This window comes from Lepidochelys olivacea (genome assembly GCF_965140295.1).
Source record: "Lepidochelys olivacea isolate rLepOli2 genome assembly, chromosome: 6".
In the NCBI taxonomy this organism is placed as follows: Eukaryota; Metazoa; Chordata; order Testudines; family Cheloniidae; genus Lepidochelys; species Lepidochelys olivacea.
In genome coordinates, this window is record NC_140416.1 from 39798848 (window position 1) to 39806236 (window position 7389).

The following is a 7389-nucleotide window of genomic DNA, read 5'->3' on the forward strand; positions in this document are numbered from 1 at the left end:
ATGCTAATCTCTGTAATTCGGGCCAGCTAAAAATAGGCCCTTTACAAACAATGAATCATCCTGACTTCATTGTGGCAAAACTGAATCCACTTTAAAATTTGGAGTCACAGTTCTCCTGCACCCCATAACTGGGGAGATGACACAATTCATCAAATTATTTCTCTCCTCTTATTTCAGGTATTCATAGTGCATCTTTTGATTCAACTAAAAAACTCCCCACAACACAATATTCAACTAAGGGGAGAAACTAAGGAAGCAATAATTCCAAAAGAGACCTAGGAGTTATAGAGTACAGCAGATTAGACATGTTTTCCAAATGATATAGCAGTAGAAAAAAACCAATGTAATTTTTTTCTAAATAAGAAAATGAATCATATGGAGCAGGAAGGCCACAGACCCTCTCTTATACTGCTCTGCTGTGAACACACCTGGACTAGTGTGTATAGAATCAGAAATATCAGTTGTTGCTGAACCCAATCTGCCCATCTGTACTGCTAATTAGTGTCCACAATAATGCTCAGCTCTATCAAATGAGCTCCATACAATAGCTCCTTATAATCATGAATCATTCATCAGGAGTAAGTGATTGCCTTCAAAGCACCCATCTCTAGGATTACATGGGACTGTGGGGCTTAAAGTGTTGAGAAGCTAATCTTACATGTCTCTCTAATTCAATTTACTCAAAGCAGCCTTCACCAAGAAGAAGGAGAGAGCGTTTGGTCATTTTGGAAAACTCTTGCATATATGTATTAAATAACTCTCTATTTTGCATATAAATTGAATTTCTTCACAGGGTTATTAAAATCCAACTGTGGTCTGCCCTCCAAGTCCTAGAACATAAAGACAATGTTATAAATATTATTGGGAAAGTTGCGAAAAGAGTCAGATTGACATGTTTTAATATCCTAAATAGAGACTAATTAATTGTATATTTTATAATAACCATTCACTGCTCAATGATAATGTAATGGCTGATTTCCTATCACAGTGGTTCAGACTCTTGTAGATTCTTTGAGTTTTTACAATGATCCCTTCTTAAGTTCCCCTAGGTGCACAAGGGAGAGATCGATGAAGGTACTAAATCCGTTTTTTACACCGCTGCAATCCACAAAACTCCCACTCAGCCATTGCCTAACCTTGTAGGTGCCTAAACTCACTTAGCACCTAAGTTTTTGTCTTTGGTCAGCCAGGTACCTATCTCCTGCCTAAGCCCCAGAGCAACTCACAAAGTGAAGGAGACAGGCAGCAACTGCTTAAATTGTGTGCAGGGCCTGAACTGGTAGGTAGGCCCCTCAGGCAAGTTCACACAAAACAGCTGATGCAGGGAGGGGGAGAGAGGAGGAGAATAACCTCCCTTATAACCTTTAGCTTAGTGCAGTGGTTCCCAAACTTGTTCCGCCGCTTGTGCAGGGAAAGCCCCTATCGGGGCCAGGCCAGTTTGTTTACCTGCCACGTCTTCAGGTTCGGCCGATCGCAGCTCCCAGTGGCTGCGGTTCGCTGCTCCAGCCCAATGGGAGCTGCTGGAAGCAGCGCGGGCCAAGGGACATCCCCCTTGAACCAGGGGATCACTAGCATGCTAGGTGAATACTCTACCTACTGCACTAAAGGTTATAAGGGAGGTCCCCCAATTTGTGAATCACAAACAGAGATCTATGTCTAAGTCCAGGCTGCACAGGAGTACCTAACTCTGGTCATCATCTCCCATTTGCTAGCTTAGTTGGCTCACTGCCTAGTGTGCTGGCTTTGTGGATTGCAGTCTAGCTCTCCTATCTCTCCCAATACAATGTATAGGGAGCCTAAGCACCTAACTCAGGCTTTGTGGACTGCGGTGTTGTTCCACTGATTTTTCTAGGCACCTAAAAGTTAGGGACCATGATGCTCAGCATCTCAACACCCAAGTCCCTTTGTGGATCTACACCAAGATGATTAAGTCAGTTCTCTTGAACAGGGGGTGGAACAACTGTAAGAATGGGACAACTGTCAATTTCACAAAGGTGCAGGGATAAGGGGAATGAAGATTTTGACTGATCAGAACAATAAAAAGGAGCTGCACAAGAGAAGAGATTATTATCTGGACTCTTAAAGGTTTCATGGTTGAATTTCAATGACATTTCCTTGTTACACTGTATTTTATATTCTTTCATTGAAATGTATGCAAGTGATTATTATTTACATTAGTTAGTGGTAAACTGTGTTGAAGAGTGGACGGAAGCTTCCTCCCTTATAGATACTTACATTATTGTTTGGTTGTGAATGCTTTACTCGTTATGTAGTTTTTTCTAAAGACTTCTTTCACACTTGCAATGCAATGGTCGGGATGCTACACACAAACAGACAGAAGAATGTTACATAATCTGCCATTGATTTTTTTTTCCTTTTCATGAGAACTTCAGAACAATTTAGGCCAGAACTGCCAAACTTGGGGGCTGACAGTTAAGTATTTGAATCCATATTTAGACACTTAAATAAGTGGCCTGATTTTCAGAGGTGCTGAGCACCTGCAACTGCTACTGAAGTCAATGGGAACAACAATGGTCCCTTCTAGAAATCAGGTTTCTTAGGTCACCAATCTATGTCAAAATATTGGCCTAAGTAACTGTAAACATTCCAGGCCAAACTCTGCCCACACTCCTCCCTGTGGAAGTCACTAAATTCAGCGGTTAGTGCAGGATACTAGTTAGGAGACTGATTCCAAGAGAAATGACAATGCTTGTCATTGGTGAAAGACCTGAAGAAAGAGGTGCGTTTTGCAGTGAGCTGGGTGGATTCCAGGCATGAGAGAATTTCTGTCAGTTGAGAACACCCTACCCCCAATCTCATATGAGCTCCTCTCCAGGATGTGCAGCAACAGGGATCCTGACATGTGTAGGTGCCATGATGCGTATAAAAGGCCTGACCCAAAGCCCAGTAAAATCAATGGCAAGGCCATTGTGAAAGACTATCTCTGAGCGAACAGGGCTATTAAACAAATCAGTATTTTATAGTGTGTAATCAGCACCCTCAATTTCACCTGGGAATGAACTGGCAGCCAGGAAAGACAGCGGAGTACTGGTATAATGTGTGACTATTTACCTGCCGTGCTTACATCGGTCTGATTTTTAATATATGGCTACAAGGAAAGAGAGCATGTTTTTGCTCTGTAAATTTGCTTATGCTTATGGGTGCTCAGTACTTGAGGTTTTGGATAAATTGGAGCAGGCATATTTGCCACTGGATACAGTCATAATGCAAATGAAGGGCACAGCAGCAGCAAAGTCCATCTGCTTCTTACAATACCTTTTAGTGGAGTGGAAGCTCATGTGTGGAACTGAGTTATTTATATGGTCTTTTAGGTTTTTGAATCTTCTGTAGGGAAGCAAGCATAGAACTCAATTATTGCTTAGTAGCTTCAGATTCCCTTCCAGGAAGTTCCCGCACTTGTGGTTCTGTAGGAACATTCACAGTAACTGTTTCTGTAAGGAGGCATGTTTCCAGGAAAGATGTCCTAAAATATGGATATTAATACTGATACTGTAATTCACTATCAATATCACAGACCACAATGGATAGAAAGAGACAGAATTTGACTACAGAGAGATCCTGAAAATTCAGTAAAAAGAAAAGGAGGACTTGTGGCACCTTAGAGACTAACAAATTTATTTGAGCATAAGCTTTCGTGAGCTACAGCTGAATGCATCTGATGAAGTGCCACCAGTACTCCTTTTCTTTTTGTGAATACAGACTAACACGGCTGCTACTCTGAAACCTGAAAATTCAGTGTCTTCTGATCAATAAAAATCAAAAGAAAGACAGGAGAGAGCACAATGGAGTCAGACCCACAAAAATGCTGTTAAGAGGTATTCAACATGTACTGTGTTTAAAAATAAGACATTGCCAAGGCAGCAGAGATACAACCAAAATTCCTTATTTAATCCCAGACATGAATACAGTATTGTGGCAGAGCTCCGACTTTTCCTCAGGGGGTCCTGCACTTCTAGGCGGTTAGGGTTTGCCTCAGAGGTTTGCTGTGACCTCAGTGTAGCCTCTCTCCCCTCCTAGAGGCAAGGGTTACAGCTTCCTGATCCACCTTCATCATCGGCCAGTCAATGGGTTTGGTGTAAGAATCCTCTTTAGTCCGTCTTCCTACTCAGGGACCGTTTTTTGTAGAGGTGCGGGGAGGGTTGGGGGGAACTTGGTCCCACCCTCTTCTCTGAGTTCCCGCCCAGGGACCCTAATGGCACCAGCAACAAGTAGTTTTCCTATACTACCAGAGCTATAGAACTTCCCCAGGCTACTTCCCCAAATGGCCCCTCCTAGGTACCTGACCACACTTGTTCTTCCAGGTCTTTTACTGCACACCTTCTTTCTCCCAGTCTTCCCACAACTCACCTTCTTACTCCTCCCAGCTCCTACTAGCCAGCCTCTCTAAAGGGGCTTCCTTTTAAACTAGTCCCAGCCAGTTCTAACTGGGCTTCAGGTGATCTGATTAGCCTGTTTCCCTTGATTGCTTCTAATCAGTTCTTAATTGGTTCCAGGTGTCTTATGGAGTCTGTGTTCATTACATTTTTGACTCAACTCCTTGGGGGAGAATGGTATGTCTCCTGCTCTCTTTTACCCACATTCTGTCATATATTTTATGTTATAGCAGTCTCGGATGATGACCCAGCACATGTTGTTCATTTTAAGAATACTTTCACGGCAGATTTGACAAAACGCAAAGAAGGTACCAATGTGAGATTTCTAAAGATAGCTAAAGCACTTGATCCAAAGTTTAAGAATCTAAAGTGCCTTCTAAAATCTGAGAGGGATGAGGCGGGGAGCATGCTTTCAGAAGTCTTAAAAAAGCAACACTCCGATGAAGAAACTACAGAACCTGAACCACCAAAAAAGAAAATCAACCTTCTGCTGGTGGCATCTGACTCAGATGATGAAAATGAACATGCGTCAGTCCTCACTGCTTTGGATTTTTATCGAGCAGAACCCATCATCAGCATGGACGCATGTCCTCTGGAATGGTGGTTGAAGCATGAAGGGACATATGAATCTTTAGCGCACCTGGCATGTAAATATCTTGCGATGACAGCTATAACGATGCCATGTGAACACCTATTCTCACTTCCAGGTGACATTGTAAACAAGAAGTGGGCAGCATTATCTCCTGAAAATGTGAACAAACTTGTTTGTCTTAGCAATTGGCTGAACAAGAAGTAAGACAGAGTGGACTTGTAAGCTCTGAAGTTTTACGTTGTTTTATTTTTGAATGCAGGGGTTTTTTGTACATAATTCTACATTTTTGAGTTTACCTTTCATAGAATCATAGAATATCAGGGTTGGAAGGGACCTCAGGAGGTCATCTAGTCCAACCCCCTGCTCAAAGCAGGACCGATCCCCAATTAAATCATCCCAGCCAGGGCTTTGTCAAGCCTGATCTTAAAAACTTCTAAGAAAGGAGATTCCACCACCTCCCTAGGTAACGCATTCCAGTGTTTCAACACCCTCCTAGTGAAAAAGTTTTTCCTAATATCCAACCTAAACCTCCCCCACGGCAACTTGAGACCATTACTCCTTGTTCTGTCATCCGCTACCACTGAGAATAGTCTAGATCCATCCTCTTTGGAACCACCTTTCAGGTAGTTGAAAGCAGCTATCAAATCCCCCTCATTCTTCTCTTCTGTAGACTAAACAATACCAGTTCCCTCAGCCTCTCCTCATAAGTCATGTGTTTCAGTCCCCTGATCATTTTTGTTGCCCTCCACTGGACTATCTCCAATTTTTCCACATCCTTCTTATAGTGTGGGGCCCACATCCTTCTTATAGTGGAGGACACAGTACTCCAGATGAGGCCTCACCAATGTCGAATAGAGGGGAACGATCACGTCCCTCGATCTGCTGGCGATGGCCCTACTTATACATCCCAAAATGCCATTGGCCTTCTTGGCAACAAGGGCATACTGTTGACTCATATCCAGCTTCTCGTCCACTGTCACCCCTAGATCCTTCTCTGCAGAACTGCTGCTGAGCCATTCGGTCCCTAGTCTGTAGCGGTGCATGGGATTCTTCCGTCCTAAGTGCAGGACTCTGCACTTGTCCTTGTTGAACCTCATCAGATTTCTTTTGACCCAATCCTCCAATTTGTCTAGGTCCCTCTGTATCCTATCCCTACCCTCCAGCTCCCAGTTTAGTGTCGTCTGCAAACTTGCTGAGGGTGCAATCCACACCATCCTCCAGATCATTTATGAAGATATTGAACAAAACCGGCTCCAGGACCGACCCTTGGGGCACTCCACTTGATACTGGCTGCCAACTAGACATGGAGCCATTGATCACTACCCGTTGAGCCCGACAATCTAGCCAACTTTCTACTCACCTTATAGTGCCTTCATCCAGCCCATACTTCTTTAACTTGCTGACAAGAATACTGTGGGAGACCTTGTCAAAAGCTTTGCTAAAGTAAGGAACAACATGTCCACTGCTTTCCCTTCATCCACAGAACCAGTTATCTCGTCATAGAAGGCAATTTGATTAGTCAGGCATGACTTGCCCTTGGTGAATCCATGCTGACTGTTCCTGATCACTTTCCTCTCATCTAAGTGCTTCAGAATTGATTCCTTGAGGACCTGCTCCATGATTTTTCCGGGGACTGAGGTGAGGCTGACTGGCCTGTCATGGTAAAGCGATTGCACTACAGTACTTGTATGAGATGAATCGAAAAAAATATTTCTTTTATTTTTTACAACACAAATATTTGTAATAAAAAATAAATATAAAGTGAGCACTGTACACTTTGTATTTTGTGTTGTAATTGAAATCAATATATTTGAATATGTAGAAAACATCCAAAATATTTAAATAAATGGTATTCTATTATTGTTTAACGGTGCGATTAATCAAGCAATTACAATCACAATCGCTTGACAGCCCTAAAATTTGTCCTTTGTCTTCTCCCACTTCCAATGCAATACCTTCTTCCAACCTTCCTCTTTTACTTGCAATAGTTTTCCAGTTAAGCACCACCTCTCACCTCTTCTACTAATAATTACCAGCTAGCCACCGAAAATTATTGTAGTTAAATACCAAAGCTTGGTGCCAGTTTTTGGATGAAATCTGAACTGACATCCCAGTAGGTGAACATATACAAAATACTACAAAAGCTTTTAATGAACATCCATAGTCTGGCCAAGAGCAACCCCTTGAAAGGATCCCTAAAGCTGCTCACTAAATCTAGAAACAATCTGTTCAGAAACCTATTCACAGAAGCCATTCCTGGGTCAAGGAGTGCACATGAATACACACCCACCACACACTTTGATGCCAATCTGTGGCTCCAGCTATAGAAGGCTGTCAGATAGAACTCTCCATAATATTTCAGTAGGGTCAGAATACGGGCAGCCAGATTCTGTCAGATGATCC